General features: G+C 37.7%; 1 protein-coding gene across 7 annotated transcripts in view; it reads right to left on the reverse strand.

Moving 5' to 3' along the window:
• Positions 1 to 22,456, reverse strand: part of ZNF385D (zinc finger protein 385D) — a 437,723-nt gene that overhangs the window by 349,876 nt on the left and 65,391 nt on the right. The window lies entirely within an intron of this gene.

Consider the following 22,456-nt stretch of genomic DNA (forward strand, 5'->3'; position numbering starts at 1 on the left):
AACTTTGCAAGTAAATATAATGTAGCAAACTAACCATACATAGTTCACTGCGTGTACACACTTCTAACTCCCTCCATAATATTTACATAGATAAGTAGGCAGCCTAATAAGTCATATTAGCATAACTTCACTCTAATATTCCAATTAACACAGTCTAGCCTATGAGAATCTTATTTTTGGCATATAAAATACTTCTGTCTTACAGTCTAATCTCATTTTAGAAAAAGAAGTTATAAAATGCACACTGGATAAAGGCATAGTAAAATAACAAGGGAAATTACGCCTTTGAAATAAATGATTCCCGCACCTATAATTTGATTTATGTTTGCATTAGAAATCTGTGATGGCATTACAGCTGTAATACATTTTTTGACTACTGCCACCTCTAAAATCTGGAGCAAGAAGAAGAGTGCTTGCAACTACAGAAGAGGTAACAATTAAGAAAACAAAAATATCAGGACTACATTTTGTCACTAATTCCTTTACACATACACAGTCATTTCTTACTATGTAAGGGCACAACTGAAGGTTGAAGGTGAAGTATCATAAACTTGTGCAAACTACTTCAGCTTATATTCTTTAACGGACAAAGAGATAAAGATAGAGAAGGCTAAGGGAGGGGGAAATATCAACTGACTATAACATGCTGAGATAAATTTAAAATACAATTTTATCACTCAATTCCATTTTTAAAAAGAAAAATAAATCCACAAGTCAGCAAAAGCTTGTAAGGCAGGTGAACCAGTATTCCAACAGATGCAGACTAATTCTCACAAAGTAGCCCACGGAATTTGAGTTCATGCCTGCCTGCATATGTATGTTCATCATTATATACCTCTGTTTCCTGGAGTGAAATTTTCAGAGAGCAATTTTGATGGTTTGCAAAAATAACTTGGGGATGAGGGAAATAATGCTTAGTTTATTCTGTCTGGAAGCCGCAAAGAGAACGCTTATGAAAACATCATCTTAATTTTTAAAGTATTTTTTTAATTGCTATTAATCAGCTATTGGTTTAAACTGCCTATCCTACGTAGAACAGGAGTTAAATGAAAACCTTCTTTCCCTGCCATTATATTCCAGATTTCATCTTGATCGTAGGAGGATACATATCATATAAATAGCCATCCGTTTTGCAGATAACTTCCTCAACCTTTAGGAACCTTAGGAAGAGCAGCAGTGAACTAGAAATGAATTAGTAAGGTAACTAAGAACTCAAAATTTCAAGCCAACTTAAATAGCACCGTGGATAAATGCTTGGGTCTATTTTCTCTGGAGCGCTGAACTCAATTTTGACTCAATGATGCTTACCAATAAAATGAACTTTGCCTGACATTATAGCTTTGTGAGGTAGAAAACTGTCCCATGTGGAAAACCAACATGACAACAATTTGTGGTGTTTGCTGGCTCCGCTAACATAGCTGCTGCCTGGGGATTCGTCTTCTGAAATGTGCTTGAATATAAGGGATTAGAAATTATGTCCTTCCCATGAAACAATCATTACCTTCCTCAGTGTAACACAAAAGCACGCTTTCTACATAGGGACGCAAAAAAGACACATTGCTCATTTGTATTACACCTAATTATTTCGTTCGCAGATTGTCCTGTCAATGTAGAATTATCAGTCACTTTGATTTCGTAACTGTGTCTGCAACAGCCAGTTTTAGGAGGCTAAGGGAGTACGTGGACTTCAGAGTGAGAATGCTATTAAATGAGGGACCATTGCGCAGGTAAACCAGTCACACTCAACAGTAACTACTTGCTATTGATGAATGACACAGTATAACCTAAAGCATCTCTACCTGGCTCCTTCCCAACAGGTTACTATAATAAAATACATCATAGCCTTATAAATGCATCGTTGCCTGAAATAGATGAAGGATAGAAAATATAGGTAGGACATTAACAGCAAAAGCTCACAAGTTGAAATATCGAGAGACGTCTAATATTTCATGCCAGAACTGTGAAAGCAGCAAAGATACTGAGGTGGCACTCATCTAAAGATATAAGTGCTTACACCTCCATCAGTCACTCCTAGATTCTGTAGTCACTGCAAATCCAGTCAACAGGGTCTGCGGTAAAATTCTTTCATTCTGAAGTGGACGCTGAAGTAAATCAGGTGTTGCGCTCCTAGAAATACTTATTTATCTCCTTCTGCTGATACCTAAAGTAAGATGGGATGAATCTTACCCTGTTTGCCATAATAGCCTCTTCAAAATTTGAAAAGACTTAAATTTTGGAGATAATAAGAAAATATGGTTAATGCAGCCAGATTACAGAAGGCAGCAATCTTGCGAGGGTTACCACACAGATAAAGTTAGTTGAATATACTTCTTTGGTTATATCACTGATTTTCTGCAAGATAGTTTACATACAGTGCTCTCTACAGAAATGTCAGTTAATTGCATTTGCTGAAGTCTTGGAGGTATTGAGGGATGTATCATCCTAACTTTTGTACCATTCATACATTCTCCTGGATTGTGAAAGCTATTTGAGAGACACAGAGTCCTCTGCGACAGAAGATTATTGACAAAGCAAGAGATATCATCTGCTTTCAAGGAAACTGTCAGAACAATGTTCAAAAAAAAATCATTTAAAAACAGCGCTTATCAAGATCCTTTTCTATCAGCTGGTTAGTTTTCCTGTTTCGGGGGAAAGTTACCAGCAAGCTATGGAAAAAATTCCCTGGCAGTAGCCGGAATCTTCAAATCTTTTCAAACATCATATATTTGATGCTAGACTTTTCAGGTGATAGGCTGTTACTGCTTGATGATGCTTACAGTAGCAGGGTGACCTTTGAGTTAGATAGTCTCATCCTTTTAAAAATCTCTCCTGCACTGTGAGTCAATTTATGCAACGGGATCATTCCTAAACTGGATCTGTAGGCTGCAGCCTTCTTATTTACCAGCTGCATTACTCAAAAATCCCTGCTGCACCTGGTACCTCTAACACCTTTCCCAAGAAGCCAGTGACAGTTGATTTGCCTTTCCAACCTCTAGGCTGAGGTCACTGAATAAAACGATGGCTGAAAAAGCCTGAACTGCTCTAGAAATTTGTTCCTGGGAAAAGCTGAAAACGCAAGTATCGCCATCTGTTTTATACAAGCATGGATGGAGGGGGGGAGGACAACCTGGGGGAAGGATGAGGAATAAGAAAGTAAAGTAGCTTTTATTTCTTCCACCTCCATTATCACTAGATTATGTGGTCGTGAATCTGTAGCTTTCTGATTTAGATCAGGGTTGCACCCGCTCTTGGTTTTGAGCCCGAAGTGATTTAGGTCATGAACGGTCTATTTTATACATTGCTGCTGTGGCAGTTACAAATACACGGTGAGATAGATGAACAATGGGGAGATGGTGAAAGGGCACTCAGAGCGAAAGCTCTACAGATCTGCAACACAGCTCCCTCCCAAATGACCCGAGTAACCTTCAGGATATGCTGCAGGACTCATCTGTTTTCTCTGGATGAATGATCGTCATTTCAGTGGAAGAGCTACTGGGGAATGGGAACCTACTGGGATTGGAAAGGGTTTTTTAAAATAATTGATTTTTCAGGACCTCCTTTGTTCTGAGTCTTTTAGATTTTGCTTCTTTCAGATAAAAATTAAATAACATATAATATAGCAATCTCTGATGTGAAAAATTGGAAAATACATGCTTTAAGTAATTTGATACTGTTGGTATGCTTTTCTACTAAAAGTTTTAGGACTGTGAAAACAACCATCACTTGTTTCTGCAAAGCAAGGAGTTTGTCAGGTCATACACCCAAGAGCTAAATTACCAGTCAGTGACAGAATTGCACACAGAAGTCAGTATTTCTCAGTGCTGTCTATCTCATACAATTCACACCACTTCTAAAGCCACTGTTTACCATATTTCCTCTTTTAAAACCTCACAAAAAAGCAGAAAGGGTAGCTTGGGGAGAGGGGGGAGATGCATAAGGGAGACAAATATCTTATTTTGTCTGTTTATTTTTCCATATCCCTCCTGCTCATCCCACTCTGATCGCTGCTGGTAGGTGTTATAACACTTCAGCCATCCATATGAATATCATCATCATCATCTCAGGTGATTTTTGCCAAATTTAAGAGTAAAAGAATCTCTTGGGCAAAAACTGCATCAAGTAAAAGAAATAAAGGTAGCTTTTCCTCACATGTTTACTGCTGGAGGGAGGGGGAGAGGGAGGAGGAAGGAGAAAGAGGTTATATGGGGCTTGGAGGGCTTTATAACTTAATGTCTATGTCTTGGGACTGCTCCTAAGAAATACATCTTTGCAAACTGAACCCTGTAAGAGCACATTTTTATCCACGTGAAATAGGTTCACTGTATATTGGTATATCTTGAGCAATAGTGCAGAAAATATAAGCCAGGGCTTTTGTTTTGTTTTGCTGGGAGAGCACTTAAATCTTTCAAGAAAGGCTGCATTTCAGTACTGCAGCAAATGAACGGTCTCCAATCTATCTCCAGTCACAGCCCTGCGCACCATGAGTTCCACAATGAACTTATAGGTGAAGTAAACAGAAAAAGTTCATCCTTTCTTGGTTCAGCAGTTCTCTCGTGCCAGAAGCAACCAACAGACATCTCATAGTCTCAAAATATACTGCAGTCATTTCTTTAATTGAGTTCTATAAAAAGAGCTAAGCACTAATCAACGCCGTACGTTATTCAATTAGCTAGTAACACATATCTGTTTCTCTAGCCTGCGCTAACACAATGGAGCACTTTGGGTGGTTTGGAGCTACTTAAAGGCCAAGTAATTAATTTGCAAACATCAGCTTCTAAAATCTGAGACACACTACTGTGGTGACTGAAATCTCTCCAGTCAGAGCCAAGCCATGAAATTCCCTCATCTGATCTTTTTCAGTCCTTATACAGAGACGGTCCTTGTGAAGACAATGATTTCTCCCCAAAATAGGGAGACATGAAGATACAGGTTCAGCCGTGTATCCGGACGCCAGGCACAGAGGGGACTCAGTCCCCTCACTGGCATCGTCTCATCTCTCTCCCCTGCAGGGGTATCTCGGGTACGTACTCTGTATAGGAAGCACTAGTTAAAACGGCAAAAGGTGTATCCAGCAAAGCTGTGAAGGCTCCATCTACCAAGAAAATTTGTTGTTGCTGAGCACCCTGGAGTGTATAATTCTTTCCTTATTCTTGCTTTCCATGTCTGGCAACACTCCCAGTCTCAAAACTCCTGTCAGCATTTGGGCTCAGAAAGAAAGGACAAAGGGGTCCCTATCAGTTTGCAATTCAGCCTGCGTCTCCTAGACAAAACCTTAGTTTTAGCATTATTTCTGAGACACGGGTAGCCAGTACAGAATCTGGAGTTCAGAAGAAAAAGAAGATTTTTCAAATTATTAACTGTGAGTAACTTATAAACTGGACCATTCAGCAGGATCCAGAGACAGGTGTGAGGAAAAAAAACACGTAAAGGGAAAAGATGACACAAAATTTCTGTAAGACAAAAGCTGATTAGGTATTGGAGCTACTATTGATTTCAAAGATAAAATCACCTCTTCCAGTCTCTCTCAATCAACTCCCCAATGTGAAATCACACCAGAATCTAGAGTGCCCTTCAGATACCCTATAAGTGCTATATTCTGCCATAGAGATTTTTAGTTTTTGTTGTACCTAAACATTCAGTCAAATGTTTATACCTCAGCAGAAAGCAACAACATGCACAGTTGTTTGGGCATAATAAGCAACTGACTGTTTCCTCGGGGCAAGTTCTCTTCTTAACACTGCATTACAGCCCCTAACTACCCTTCATAGGTAACGTTTAACATACCTGTAAGTTTCAGTTAATGTTGGGTTTTGATAGGTTATCTCTTTAGGAACACAAATCACTTTTTTTTTTTCCTTCTTGCTTTTGTAGCTATTTCAGCAATATGTTGAAAAAAAGAATATTTCTTTAAAAAAAAAAACACATACAAGCAAAAAAGGGGCAATTCGGACATGAATTACTCTGCGCGCATTTTGTTTAAGAAAAAAAACGCAGAATAAAAAATGACAGGTTTGAAATAGTTCATCCCCTACTGTCTGCCTTACGCATAGAAAATGCAAACATCAGACACTGAATAAAATAAAATCCAGTGCTAATAAATAAATAAATGCAGATATGGTAGGGAACTGAAAATTAAAGGTTGCCAGCAAAAGATTATTAAAATTCAGAATTTGCTTGTTTGATTGGGTTTTTTTTTTCCTTTTCAGTTGAGGAAGAATAAGATCAGAAGTTTGTTTTTCATTTGTTTTTACATAAGCAATTTCAGAAATTATTATTTTCTTTTAGTTTGCAAAATAATTTTTCAAGATTCCCAGAGTTGTGTGTTTTGAATTCTCAAACGCTCTTAATGCCACAGGAAATCTGAACCTTCAACAAAAATAAAAACAACGAAAAGTTAGAAGATCTCCTTTCCTTTTTTGTCAAATTTTTGTTTTAGGGAGCAGTTTTGTGGGTACTTCTTTTTAATAAAAGGCTCTTTAAACAAAAGAACCAAAGAAAAGCAAAAGACAAACTTTTGTGCTTTAGTCAGTTATCCTTTGGAAGAGATTTCCAGATCAAACTGAATATTATATGTCTTGCCTTTCTATAAATGCACTTTCACATATATGGATGTTAATAAAGGCTGTGGAATTAGGGCTTCTATTTGAATATTATCATTTATACTTTCACACAAGTAATTGTTTTCAAGATTATCTGCAAGTTATAAAATATTCAGGTAGATCTGGCAGCATTTAAAACAGTAGGGCTTTTTTTTTTACTGCTTCATTACACCCACTGGGCCATTTAACGCCGAATTTAATGGAGAGCAGATCATTTCCCAAGCAATGCAAACACATCAAGCAGAAAGCCTGTTGTGTTTGCAAAGGTTAGCAGACGCTTTTGCAACTGCACCTGAAATGTGATGTCATTTATCTTGTTCTTATGCATTTGGGTTACTGGGGCTTTAACAAAGAGAATGCATTTAGTTCAGTGTTCATGGAAACAGGAAGATAATTCCTGCTAGTTCATGGCATGAGTTTTGGGGGTAAGATTTTATGCAGTTTTAGTTGTTAAGTGTAAGTATATAGGTATAAGCATATTGTATACAGCTTAAAAGGTATATTCTCCTCTCTGTAATGTCTTGACAGCCGATGTCATCTTTACTTTATTCACGGCTGATATAAAGCTATTCCATGTCAACTACACATTCACCTCAACCTTTTCATCAATATTAGGGATTTAGAGATAAACACCTAGCAAACTTAAGACTATTCTTGACATGTAGCAGGAACAAATCTGAAGACAAATTGGGGGAATCTGGACCTTTTTATGTTTCCTCAAGATAACACAGTGTGCCCCGCAGAAGCAGCTGAAGTCTTTTGTTAGTCACTCTAGGCCAACGTTGGGCTTCACATGTGCAGCTTATTTAGCACAATGCCTATCGGTCTATGACACATTTCTAATAACCTTTTCACTGCAGTACCCAGATGTAGTGCATTTATAGAAATGCTTATGCTTCAAAAGTAAAAACGTGAAAAGAGGAATCTAACTACAGAAAAGAGAACACGGATGATTTATTTTTGATTTTGGATACATTCAGGACTCATTATTAGTTAATACAAATGTATTTTGAAGGTATAATTGATATAATCCCATAGGTTGCTCTAAGTTTAGCAGTGTTCCTCCAGAAAAACATATTATATCGTGATCTCCCGGGCAATAAGACACTGTGGTAATTTTTCCCTTAAATTACTGTCCTGTGAGTGTAATGCACTCCGCACTGAATTACATGTAGCAAATGAGGGGAGGGGACTTTGGAGAGTACTTGTTTGTATTTTTTCAATTTACATACATGAAAATAGCTTTTATGGGAAATATGGGGAGAAGTGTCGAAATTATTTCTGTAGCTTTTTGATTGATCATAAATCTCTGAAACACGTCAACTGTTTGCAATTTACACATATACAACTCAATAATAAAACTATGGATACACAAAAAAATACAGATAAATTAGAAAGTTCAAGCCAGTATCTCCCTCCAATGCACGGACTGTTGTTTCTCTTGTTTCACTTTGCTCATAAATATCAGCCCCTGTTTGATATTGCTGATTTTACAAGATAATCAGCAATATTTTCCAACATCTGGAAAATTACTGGAGAGCCCCAAGAGCTTACCAAACACAGTAATCAAAGACAGTGCTATCATATTATTGAGAAAATAGAATGCAAGTGTCAAAAAGAGGAAATGTTTTTCAGTCTGGAGAGTTCTTCTTTCATCTTTTCTGTGTACAGCTGTCTTGGACCTCTGCCCTCCACTACAACCTGCTTCTTTTTTGTTTCTCTTTTTTGCTTTTTTCCCCTAGGCTTTATATTTTGTCAGCTTGGGTTGCTAATAATTAAAAGACATCAGTGCTCACCTCTAATACAACTGCATACAATTGGAAGTTATTTTTTATCCAAAAAACACACCAAAAAACAAAAAATAAACATGCTTTTGAAAATGAACCGTGGGAAGTATGGGCATAACCTTACACACATACATACACTGAAAGTAGGAGAGCTGATGCTTTCCAGTCTTCCCCAGGAGACCGTCGCACAAGTACTTCTCCCAGGGCAATATGCAGCGAACGCTCACAGCACAGACTCAGAATTGTTGCTCCAGGGAAGCCTAGCCACTACCCCGCAGCTAGTGCTGCTCAGCCTGTAAGCTACTTCCAGTTCCTCTGGCTCTGCCAACTCTCTTGAACTGCTTGGGTAGGCTGACACTGTTGAAAACCTCTGAGAAGTCATGCACAGCAGAATTTAAAGCTCTGTAAAACGTGTGAAGCAGTTTCTAAATTCCTTCAATCATGCTGCTTCAGATGAGGAAGCTTATAAACTCAATTAGACATTAGGAGAAGTTTATAAAATCCTTGGGACTTGACAGAGGATTTAGTTTTTCAAAATAACTGCTCAAATTTGTCAATTTTTTTTTTTTTTTTGCATTGAAGGTCACTTAAGACTATTGATAAAATACATAGGAAATTCCCAGAACAAACTGATTCTGAAACATGGTTTTATGAAAAAACTTTAGAAGACTTAACAAAATATTAAAACTGTTTCAATATTTTAAAAGCTCTTTATTTCAGAATTACCTTGTCTGATTAACTTCATCAACTAACAATTTGCATCTCACTGGACATGCACAGGATGTCAGTCTGAAGGAAGCTTTTGGGAAAAGTTAGAGAAGTATTAAACAAGAGGAAAGAAAAAACAAGTTGCGGCTCCCCAGGTACTAGCAGAACTGCACAATGTGGTGTACTTTGCACTAAAAAAACCAGCCCTCTAACTGCATCCACTTTCCTGGGATGGCAAGATAAACTATACTCCTACGCAGGTGGGAATCAGGGCAAATTCCACTGCAGCCAGTGGCATTATATCAGCATAAAAACAGTGCAAGAAAAGCAAAATCTGATCCCCCCCATGTTCATTCCACCTAGAAGTTCATACAGTGATTTCACCATCTCAGCAGTCACCATAATTTCTGCTGTTCTTGCTATGCATTACAGAAACTATCACTTCTTAAATTTATTATGTCTTCTGCAGCCTGGGTTAAAGAACACTTAAAGCACTTTCAGTGTTTGATATACCTCTACTCTAGAAGAATAGAAATGAGTCTCCTTTATTAACTTAGGCCCAGACTACTAGATTATTCACACTAGCAATCTCGGAGAATTTTAATGGGATTACTTCCACGAGTAAGAACTTCTTATATGACAAAACCTTTGCAGGGCTGGGTTCTAACCAGAAAGAGGACGTATTTAAGGATGAAAAGATGTGACTATTACAATAGCTAAGACTTCAGTGTTAACTGTATGATTCACAAGAATATAATACATTTACCATTTATTTTAATGAATATCTGACAGATCAGCTATTTTTAGTTTTCTGAGAGGATCTGTGAGGTAACAAAAAATCCAAACTATGCCAAATTACTACTTTTACTGAAAACCCTGATACAGCCAGGTTTGTTTCTTCCCTAAGAAAATGCTTTCTTTAATTTAAGAAAAATCATTAAAACTATATGCAGCAGAGATAAAAATACATCTCTCAACACATATTCATTTACTTTGCCTCATATTAATGCCAGTTCTTTTGAAATCTTTGTCACACTTCCATTTTGTTTGTTACAGAGCCATATAAGGAGTAAACACTGCACACAAGCAAAGCCATCAAAAACACAGCCTAAAACTACACAACTGAACAAGGGACCTTCCCCTAAGCCACTGCATATAAGAGACTACTCCATCCTACCTCTCATTTCCCTAGTTTAGACAAAATCATCGTTCTTCTACTTATAATTATTTAAAACAGGCCCAATAATGTCATTTGCAATCAACATTTACTGTCAAGACACAAACGTGAGCTTACCTTGCAGTATAGCAACGCTATCCACTTCGAGCCTTGCTCCTACAATATACGTCTGGAACCAACACACACTCAATGTCATCAACTGCTTTTCACAAATCACTTGATCATTGATCACTACACTTATCACTCTCCATCGACCAAACCCCATTTCACATTACTGCTCTCTTGCTGCTTCAGTAAATTATGAAATTTCTATTGCAGTGAAAATCCACATACCAACCCAGGCAGTGATCCTTTGCTCTGGGTGCTTTTTATTCTATCAAGAGCTCTTGCAGTGATCTGAATTTGTTTCAAGGAAAAAAAAAAAAATCATTTGTTCGTTACAGTTTCAAACTCTTTACCCAGAAGTAGGCAGCAGAGGGGGGAAAAAAAGAGTTTTCCCCCGTAGGGCAGTGTACTTTATGTTTTTAACATTTAAAAACAGACGTGTATATTTTCCTATATTGAAGAATGCAAAGGTCCAAAATACGTAAGTAACTGTCTTCAGTTATAATATGTCTTTAAGAAGGCAATTGTTTTGTTTGGGAACGGATACTAACCATTCACGAGAGCATTCTTCGTAATATAGTCCGGAGCTTACAGTCTGTTCTTCCTGTCCAGACAACTAACTTCAACCCTTATGTGGGATAGGTAACTTCAAGAATGACAGGGAAGTTTCACTTACTGTATGTGCATACATATTTATATTTGAGGCTTTTTGAAAGTTATCGATAGGGTCAGTTGAGGTAGACAGATTTAGGTAAAACCACTGGATATTTTCTCTCTAAAAATTCATCCATAATCTACCTTTTTCACACAAGCAAAGTGGCAATGGTTTTTCATCTCTTCTTGCTCAAATTTAACTTTTATTGTGAAAGAAGAATGAAAGCCTCTGTGCCCTCTCATTCAGCCAACACCAAGCCCCATGTTTCAGATTCAGTTCTGTACAAGAATGTATTTGTATTATAGCTAATAAATACAGCCAACAAATAAGCAACAAAATATCACAATTGCCTACTAACAGTTTAAGTTAAACAGGGTATGGGTTTAAGGTAGGAAACAGGAAGCAGCCGCCCCTCTTCATGCTGTTACTTTTTCAACTCCTTCTCCAAACACCAAAAGGGATATCAGAAGGGGGGGTGGATTTTCTCTGAGAAAAAACCTCCCAGAAGCATGACTGCTGAACTGGCAAGGCATGATGGAAAAGAGAGCACCCAGCTGCCTAGATGTGACTAGCAAAGGCAGTATGTGTAACTGTGTTTCACAGCAGCACAGTATTAAGCCACACCTGCGAACATGTAATATTTTTTTTTTCCTCCTGAGAGAGCATTTTGTCAAAGGGACTAGTAACGGCAAGTGATGACCCAACATTCTTATCTCTTGCCTGCAGCCTTTTCCTCACTGCAAAGACATAAAATAGTGACCTCGATGAAAAGCATGATCACATATGGCACATTCCAGCATAAAACAATATAATGAAACAAAGCCATTCCTCCAGCAAGCTTTTCTCTCTCACAGTAACTTTGCAGAGTTGTTCCTTGAGATCTCAGCTTTGCGGCTCCACAGATTTGCAGGGGTAAGGAAAGAAGTAGAGGACCCTGGAGGCACCCACTTGATAATGTTAACTACCTCCATAACCAGCGACATTTCTGAGCATGAATGTAAGATCTTTTTGTCTTCACTAGACAGAACAAGCACCCACGCTGCTGATGGTTCATCAATGAAGGCAAAGAAAGGGTGTCTGTGCGTGTGTAAAAATATAATCTGTATTTACCTATACAGATGGACAGAGAAAATCAGTTTTGCTATTGTAGATGTTAGCTTGATAAGGTGCGTGGAAGACTAGGTGTCCCTTTTAATTACAATAATTCTGTAAACTGTGGGACACATGTCTTAGGGCTATACTTCAGTATTGTTATGCCAATGAACAAACGCAAAGCAAAGCAACATAAGGCTAACCTTTAGGAAACTCAAGTCAAAATTCCTATTTTTTTGACAGTCCCATAGGCTTTCTCTCTATAGCTGACTAATTTCTTTGTTATGAGCAACTCCACATTAAGCTTGCCTAGAACGTGTATTCCACGTTTAACAAACATAGAGCCCTTGGCTAAGCAACTCATCAAAACTTAGTGTTTCTCATTCCGAAACTCTACTCACTCTAATTTTATGTTCATTTCCACTAAACTGATTTGTTTGTCCTAGCTTTATGTTGCCAAACACTCATATAAGCTTCCCTAAAAACACCCCAACGATAGCTTTATTCCTGGGGCATACATATGCCGTCTGAAAAGGTCTTTCCAAGCTTCCTCCTTGTTCCTTTTTATTAAAAGGCTGAATCCGGAGCTGACTCTTTTTGTATCAGGCTGCAGAATGATCTGCAGCGTCCCCATTACACTCTCAAATACAGCCAGCAGCCAAAGCTGCTTCCACACTGTAAGACACAATCTCCTTTCTCAGAGGAAAGGAAATTCTTCATTACGCACACAACAAGTACTTTCTTTTTTTCCCTCTTTTTTTCTTTTTTTTCCTCTTTAAAAGGAACAGTCACATCTAGAAATATTCATGACTTCTAAAATCTTGTATCAGCATGTAATGCACAGGTTAGAAACAGAAAAAGAGGACAAAATCTAGAATTGCATTATGAAGGCTGAAGACGTTCACTGCCTCACAAAAGCTTGGTTTGCCCAACGTACATTGAAGGAAATGTGTGAGTCTAAAAAAGAAAATGGGTTGCAGAGTGCAACAGAAACAAAACCCTCCTGTATTCACAAATACAGAAGAATCTTTAGATTAAATGTGTTCTTAGAATATAAGACTGAGATGCAGAAAACATTACAAAGTATTATAATATTTTAGCACTAGTGATCTCAGGGGAGTTAGGAAGGACAGATACATGCACTGTTATATATTTTAGAGCACAACACAGTGCTGCCAGTGATGATGACCTTACTGAAACTCTTTCACCTTATCTGTAGATCTTGTACAATTTCTGTCTCCATCAGGAGGAAAACATTTCAGTCAATCATTCAACTGTCAAGAACAGGTGGGGAAGCATGAATACATGCTTTCCAGGCTCCTAACTTAGAGCGGTTTCCAATGCTAACGGACAATTTCTCTCCTTTCTTTTCAATTCCCCATTCTTCCTTTCCTACATAATTTTATTTTTCAAAGATCACTGTGCTTTTAAAGAAAACAGACAAATAACTTTTCTTGTTTGAATGCCATTGTACTTTCTGTTAGCATTACAGGAGTGGGTGTTCAGCAGTATATTTCATAGTCTCCTGTTCCCTTTCTTTTTCCTATCTAAAGGAAAAAAATGTTAGAAGACTTTTTAACTGTATGCTATTTGGGTATTCAATTAAAAAAATAAATACTGCAAACATCCCAGATAAATGGCAGGTTACTCCATGATCATTCCAATCTGGGGTTTGCTATCCAGTAAAAACTACCAATTCTATGAACACTGAAAACCCAAAAGGTATATGCTTAAATATAGCTAAATAGATATTTGAAATCTGAATATCATATTTTTAAAACAGAAAGTAAGTCATAGGCAGAAACTCTTCTGTCTGAAAAGAGGACTTACCACTCAATTCCACTGATCTTCCCCAAAAAAACACTCAATAATTGCTTTGACCGGTATTATTCAGTGCAGTGTCTGTATCTGCAGAAGTTTTAGGTCCTATTATAGTTTTTGATAGCCTTCAAAATAATTGAAATTTTTGCACTATGTTTGCCCCTTTTCCTCAGAAAAAAAAAACTTCTGATGCTGATACAGAGCCTAAATACCAAAAATTTTGGAAATGATTGTTTTAGTCTAGTTCATATGGGTATTTCTCCAATTTCTTAAAAGGCAATCAGTAGATCATGATTAAAACCCTTATTTAATCATAAACGTTTACTAGGTCATTACATAAAAAACAGCATGCAAATACATTGAAGTATTTATATGGACTTAAAAAAAAACATATTACATTATATTTGGCCATTATGGGAGATAAAACTTTGAGTCATTATGAATGTGTAGATATTGGATTAAGACACTTATCCAAATGTATTCACCAGACAACAGTACAGTGCGTCTCTTAAGTCTGCTAAAGAGATTTGGAATCCATTTATTGCTTCTGTAATGTGTGCTAAGCACATTCTTCTGCACTGCTGAAGAATACTCTGTTCTTTAATTTAATCGATTAATTAGCTAATATTTGTTGAGTGCTTTGACCATGTAACATTCTCCAGAACAGCTGAGCAGTATCACCAAACCACGTGGAACAGACTTTTTTTGGATTGGGAGTAGATGTTTATTTTGAGACATTTAAAAAAATTACCAAAGAAGTGAGAAACTAGCGATAGGTGAGTAACAGAGAGAAAGTATAGGCACTTGACAGGAAATATTTTTCCATGAGAATTACAGAAGACTATTATCCAATTATTTTCCCCCTTCATTTTTTTCTTCCACACTGTTTCCATGTTTTTCATTATATTGGTTAAATTCAACAAAACAATGTATGAACTGTTCTGAATCCACTTCTGAATTCTTACAATGTGCCTCTGAACACAACTGAGGGACAACAGCACCCTCCTTTTGCAAGTGCAGAAAAAGCAGAAAAAGTAAGTGGCCTTCACAGAATCACCCAGCACCAGAGTTAAGACTAGGATTTTGTCGGCTCAGGTAGTCCTAATAAGAAGAAAGCATTTTCTTATTATTCTTATTATTTATTTATTTGAAAAGTGCATGCAGCGATTGTAAACAACACTGCTGCTGGAACACAGAGGGGACTAGCTCCACAGAAGGACGAGCAATCCACTATGCCCATGCGTTGCGCTCCTTCCCCAGCATGCACCACAGTTGCCTCAGGGTAGAGGCAGCTAAGAGCGGATGGGTTTGCAGATGAATCATTCCCCGAGCTCCTCTCAGTCATTTCCATCGAAAACTAAACTCAGCTCACAGTTTTGTCAATACCATCTACCAAAGACCAACCTAACTGCCTCACCTAACAACCCCCTTCCCAGTAGCAACAACAGAATCAGAAGCTTCCCTGAATTCAGTTACTTCAGGCATTCAGTGGAAAGAAAATAATTGCAATAAATCATTATTTATTGTTTCTACTCTAGTGAAGAATTTGAACTAGGCTTATCTTAATTGTATTGCTATGCATTATTTCCAGTATGTGTTGCCTGAACTCTGCATAAATCAATGCCACCGTTGCGATACCATCATTTTCTGCAGAAATAGCAACTCCGTTTGCTTCTAGAGACTGCTCCAAATGCCTTAACAGAAACAGACAATGTGCAGGCTTCCCAAAACAGGCATCAAGTCCAAATCTTTTGGGGGAAGGGGACACGTGAGGGACATAAAGAGAGACATGGACTTACATCAGCAGTGGTTAATCCGAAAAAATAGTTTCCTAACTCCTACGTTTTTAGAATCAAAATATAAGTCAAAAACAGGGCCTGAGGAGTAGTGCACTTTTCTAATGGCTTACTCGCTGTACAAGGTTATTTGGTTCCTCATGTGGAATTCCATATTCAAGTTTTATGTGAAAGTCTCCAGAGAGGAAAACCCCCAAAACTGGTGAACACCAGCGACCTTCAAAAATTGAAACTAAGCAATTTGGGGTTTACAGGGCTCTGGCATATATTTGGCTTCAATTTATGTGGGTTCACATCCTCAGAGTTTTGATTTGAGTTCCAAACAAATCAAAATCATAAAAGACAACAATAAGGAGAGTATATTAAATTTAGTCCTGATTCACAGACCTTGACAAACCCAGGCTTACTTTGTTTGATATTGAAACAGAGTTCACTTGGTTTAATATTTCATTGTAAAAGTCTTCAATGAGCTTGCTTTGAATTCAGAAATCCTATTGTAAAAATATTCAATCTACATTCGAGGCTGACAACAATGATAAAAAATTAAAAATTATTTAAATTTTAAAGATGCCCAAAATATCCCAGTAAACATCAGCTCTTCAGTATCAGTGATCTAACAGTTGTTCTGTATATGTTACTGACTACACAGAAAAGTCTAGTAGGAATTTTTGAGGACAGACATTTCACCTTATGGCTTGACATTACAGATTTTAATATCCCAAGCAGCAAAGGCTGCTTTTCTGTTTTTGAGAAGACATTTTCACTAACTATTCCCAAGCAATCCAAAAATCAAGCAGGGTTCTCCCCTTAATTCATAAATTCAGAATATATTAAATCAGAAAGAGAAGCTGTGAAAATCACAAAGAAATGAATTTTTAGGTATATTTAGCTGTATGCCACAGTACAAACCTGCAGATATAGATATTATGTGAATTCCCTTGTAACCAAGAGTTTGGTTGGTTGTTTCATTCCACAGATTCCTTCATATTCTACTAAAAATAATACTTGAGATGTAGGTCTCGGTAACATTGTTCACCCCTCTGGCAACTACATTTTGTGCTACCTCTTTTTTAGTGATTTTGATAGTAAAGTGGGAATAGTGACCCACAGGGTACAATATTAGCCATATTGCCATAAAAGACATTCACATAAGAAGTATAATGCCTGTACAAGACCTTAAGTGTGTTACGCTCCGTACCTGTTTGGGAAAAACAGTGGTTATATCAAAAATTTAATCAAAGACCTACTCTACTGTAAAACAGTAATTTCTTTTCAATTTTCCACTTAGTAATTCAAAAAATCTTTTGAATGTCAACTGCTGACAATTTTTTGCTGGCTATAATTTGTTCAGAACAAAAATTATTAACATGATAATAACTTCATCTTTCTAATAGGTAGTTAGTTGGTCCTACATCTGAAAAGGAAGCTTCCTTTTGAGTCCTATTCTCAGTTGTAAAGTGATTACAATCTACCTTAATTTCCTAGTTTCCTCCATTTCAATGTGCAGAGAAAGATTTCTCAACGGACAGCGTGCAGTTCTGTCACAAGTTCAATGAGAGCGGCTCACTGAGAAATTTTCACATTCATTAAGACGTAGAAAGGAGAGCCAAGAAATTACAGATACAAATAAGAAAACGGACAGTCTCTAAACAAAACTGCAAGAGGAAGTTATGTAGGCAAAATATAATTGCCTGTACCAAAATACACACAGGTATCTGGGAATAGCTTTCCACACTTTAAAACATATTAAAATCAAAGCAATTTACACATCAGATTTCATGTTGATTCAAAAAGAGGCATTTAAGAAGTTCAGATTTTTTTTTCTAATTGTGGATTTAAAGGTGTTATTTAGTTCTTAAGCCAAAGATAAATAAAGTCTTCTAATAATGCAGGATCATTTCTGCTTTAATCTTTCCAGAGTAAATGATTTAAGATATAAACAGAAAGATGTCCACATCTTTACACAAAACAGCTATCATTCATATACACAATGTCCTACATGCCACTTGGCAACAGGAAAGACGGAGGTATATTTATAATTAAGGTGTTATTATTACTTGCTTTTGTTATTTTGTGCTATTAAGAAATTGATCATGAAATGAGATCTAATAGAAGAAATGGGACATCTAGGATAGATATAGTGATTTTCAAATCTATTGTTTTAAGGAACCACATATCAATTAATAATTTTGGATGAAAGAATTTCTAACAGAATCACAGAATGGTCGAGGTTGGAAGGAACCTCTGGAGATCATCCAGTCCAACCTCCCTGCTCAAACAGGGACCTCTACAGCATATTGCCCAGGACCACATCCAGGCGGGTTTTGAATATCTCCAGCGAAGGAAACTCCACTACCTCTCTGGGCAACCTGTTCCAGTGCTCTGTCACCCTCACAGTCAAGAAGTTTTTCCTCACGTTCAGATGGAACTGCCTGTGGTTCAGTCTGTGCCCGTTGCCTCTTGTCCTGTTGCTGGGCACCACGGAGAAGAGGCTGGCCTCATCCTCTTGACACTCCCCCTTCAGATACTTGTACACATTTATGAGATCGCCTCTCAGTCTTCTCTTCTCCAGGTTGAACAGGCCCAGCTCTTGCAGTCTTTCTTCATAGGAGAGGTGCTCCAGCCCTCTAATCATCTTGGTAGCCCTCCACTGGACTCTCTCCAGGAGTGCCATGTCTCTCTTGTAGTGGGGAGCCCAGCACTGGACACAGTACTCCAGGTGAGGCCTCATCAGGGCTGAGGAGAGGGGCAGGATCACCTCCCTCCACCTGCTGGCAACACTCTGCCTCATGCACCCCAGGATACCATTGGCTGCCTTGGCCACAAGGGCACATTGCTGGCTCATGCTCAACTTGTTGTCCACCAGCACTCCCAGGTCCTTCTCCGCAGAGCTGCTTTCCAGCACGTCAGCCCCCAGCCTGTACTGGTGCATGGGATTATTCCTCCTCCCCAGGTGCAGGACCCTGCACTTGCCTATGTGGAACTTCATGAGCTTCCTCTCTGCCCAACTCTCCAGCCTGTCCACGTCCCTCTGAATGGCAGCACAGCCCTCCAGTGTATCAGCCACTCCTCCCAGTTTTGTATCACCAGCAAACTTGCTGAGGGTGCACTCTGTCTCTTCATCCAGGTCACTGCTGAATAACAAGGCAGATTTTCATTTATGCTCCATTTCTATTTTTCAAATGTTAGAAAGGAGTTTAGTAATCTACAGGTCTACTGCATTTACACTCAGAAAGATGAAATATTGCTGTAGGCACATTTTGGGGACTGAAGTGAGAGATTCACAGGAGAGTACTTCAGAGGCGTACATAACATTTAACCTGTAATATTGCTGTATATATGATGCAGTGTAGTGCAGCTGTTTCAGTAGAATATTCATAAATTCAATTAATAATATTTGAAGTAGAGAACACTTAGATCTTCACTGCTGTGGCCCACACTATTACCTGGCCTTGACCAGGGGCACATTACTGTATTCATGTCATTTGCTTGGTTTACCTAACAAACTGGGCCAAATCATGGATTCCTGGCTCACTTCAGTATCTCACCTTTAGCTCATAGGAAACTGAAGGGTTTCTTGGGTACTTTCATGGCAAGGAAAAAGTGAAATACTAAGTTTAAATGTATACTGTATTTGGAGAAAATTAATAAAAATATTGAAAAAGATAAAGAGCCAGAAAGGAAAGGAAGAGAAGAATTGTGATCATCAGATACAGACAGAACCACCCCAGTTAAACAGATACTCTGCTCATTTGCATTAATAATTGACCTCAATCACATGGAAAAATTAACAACTGGAATAAAAAGGAATAACTTAAGATACTTTGCAACCTGAATTTCAAATATCCTTTCTACAGTGGGACATTCTAACATGGACTTTGAAAACAGCAGAGAGCTTGTCTCAAGAGCATTTCCTTAGCAGTCTGTGCCTGTGATGGCACAGGGTTTCATAAAACAGGTTTTCTCTGGACTGAAGCACGAAATCACTTCCAGCTAAGGAAGTCTAAGGCCAGTCCATGCATAGCAAAAACTACAGGTATGTAGCGCAGAGCCGCCGAGATCAGTTTACATAATCAATAGTAATCTGCTTATAACACTTCTATCACTTACTCCCAGCCCTAACAGACTTGGTACTCAAAGGATCGTGAAACTAAGCCAAGCCTCCACCTTGCCTGGGAAGACTTCAACACATCCCTGCACCAGCAGATGTGGCAGAAAGGCTTCAAATGGAATAACAGACCTGTGGGGATTTCTTCATAGCGATATGCATTGCTCTCCATCACCCGGGAGGCACAAATAAGCTTTAATCAGCCTCAGTCTGCATGGAGCAAATATTTATACAGTGAAAACACGACTGGTAACGCTTATAACTAATTATGCAGTGTCTCTGCCTTGACTTGAAAACTCCTACTTTGAGTACAACAAAATGTTCCTTCATTCTGCTGAATGACTATAAAGGAATTTTCAGAGGCTAAGCTCTTCCAATAAACTTACCTGTATACAATTAAATTTATTTATCACTAATATCAGTTCATTAACAATTACAAGGAAATAAATGTCTGCAGCCTCATTTAAATTATCTGCTAATATGTCCATCATTAACAGTGGGAAAAAATATCTGGATTCATGATAAATTCAACCAATATACAATGCTATCAGGGTAAAAGTGTCATGAGACTACTGTCTGCTTGCTGTAAAAGAAGGAAAAGCAGCTCTGGAATGGTAAAGAAAAACAGTTTGAGTTGTTTTTATTCAAGAATTCAAAAAGGACAGCTTAAAGTGTCAGAAGCCTAGAAAAGGGCAAACACAGAGTCTACCTATTCAAATTGGGAAGGAGGAAGAGACGAAAAACTGAGGAGTTACAGAAAATCTAGCTTAATTTCAATCCACAGAAAAATACTAGAGAAAATAATCAAACTTAGCACCTAAAAATTATCAAGTAATTGAGTAATAGCTAACATGGAAGTGTCAAAAACAATCATGTCAAAACAATCTCAGCTCCTCTTCTAGCAGTATAAAGCGATATGTGGAGAAAGGGAAAGCAGACATATAGGTCCTGACTTGAAGAAATCTTCCGACGTCATTTCCCATTATCTTCCCCAGCTAAGTTTTGAAACAAAATAGTCTAAATGAAATATCTATGAGATATCTATGACATGAATGCTAAAATTATGACAAAACAGTAAGCAAGCTGTAACTGTCAATGGTTTCTTCAAATTAGAAAGATGTATTAAAAGGGTCTGCTAGAATGTGTTTTCTGTTCAATATTCTTCAATATTTTCATTAACAACTGGATATTAGAATACAGTATGTACTTATTAAACTGCCAAATAATGTCAAGCAGGAAAGGATGGAAAGCACATCAGAGGCCAAGACTAAATTCAAAATTAAATTGACAAATTGGAGAAAAGTCCTGTTTAGATGAAGATCCCATAAAACATGAATAGAGGCAATCACTACATAAATACAAAATGGGGAAAAACTGGTTAGGCTGCAGTTTTAGAGTAAAGGATATGAAAGTTAGAATAGATTATGAGCTGAACATGTAATTGGCACATAAAGCTTCAGTGAATGGTACTGTCTGAAAGACCATCGTTCTAAGATGACAGGCTAAATTATAGTCAAGAAAGAAACATTATTTTCAGCATCCGCTAAGAGTATTTTGCCCTTCTCTGGGGACAGAGAATATATTTATAGGAACTCCTTACACTGTACTTCAAGAACTTTTTCATCTCTTTCTATTCCAGCTCAGAGACACTTAAATAGCCTTTCTTTGCACTTTTGTCAGAGATCACTAGGAACTATGGACTGTGTCTTGAACACACGTGTTGCTGTGAACACTTAACGCTTTCTGCAATACTACTGCAACAGTGCATTCATTCTCAAGATTTTTATAATACATTCCTCTCCCTTTTTATCTTGCAATTCAGCTATGCATTATCTATCAAAATTCTGCATTTTTCCCTAGTATGTTTTTGCAAATGATGAGCTTAGCATTGCACTGAAAACAGAGCGAAGAACATGGAAAACAAGAACCCAGTCACAGAGGGTACAGAAGTTAAGTCTCACCCAACACTTACATCCAGCTTAGAAACATGACACTGAAATACATTCCTGAAGGAAGACAGATTTGACCATGTAGGTTAAAAAAAAATATACCAAAGTACTCTTGGTAATCGCTAAAAAGATATTTCTTTTTGTATAATATTCCTGCCTTTTCAAGGGTTTGCCCCAGCAAGGAAGCCTCACCTTCTCCATGTATCTTAATAGCACATGATTTCACCACAGTTGGGTAGAGAAATTATACACAGGCATTCAGCAGTGATAAAGGCATTGCAAAGCATGAAGATTCAGTACAACACTGCTCCAACAGCAGGATGGGATGAAAAAGAGGAAAGAAAAGAACTAACAAAAACAAAATGTAATGCAAAATGCGAGAGTGACATAGACTGGGCCACTGCACATCAGCCATGGAGGATTCCCTTTTCTCTACTGTAAAGAGTTAAAGAAAGTGCGTTACAATATTCTCTAAGAGAAGCAGCACTTTTGAACTATAAGGACACTATACAAAAGGACACGAAAGTGTGAACAGAGGAATATACTTAAATTTAAACTGAACAGCTGAGCTATTGTGTTTTTTTTTAATTTAACATTCCTATTTGTATGTACTGTTAGAGTCTCTGTCCCATATCCTTGTTTTGACGACTATCTTTATA

This window comes from Struthio camelus, chromosome 2 (genome assembly GCF_040807025.1).
Source record: "Struthio camelus isolate bStrCam1 chromosome 2, bStrCam1.hap1, whole genome shotgun sequence".
NCBI lineage: Eukaryota > Metazoa > Chordata > Aves > Struthioniformes > Struthionidae > Struthio > Struthio camelus.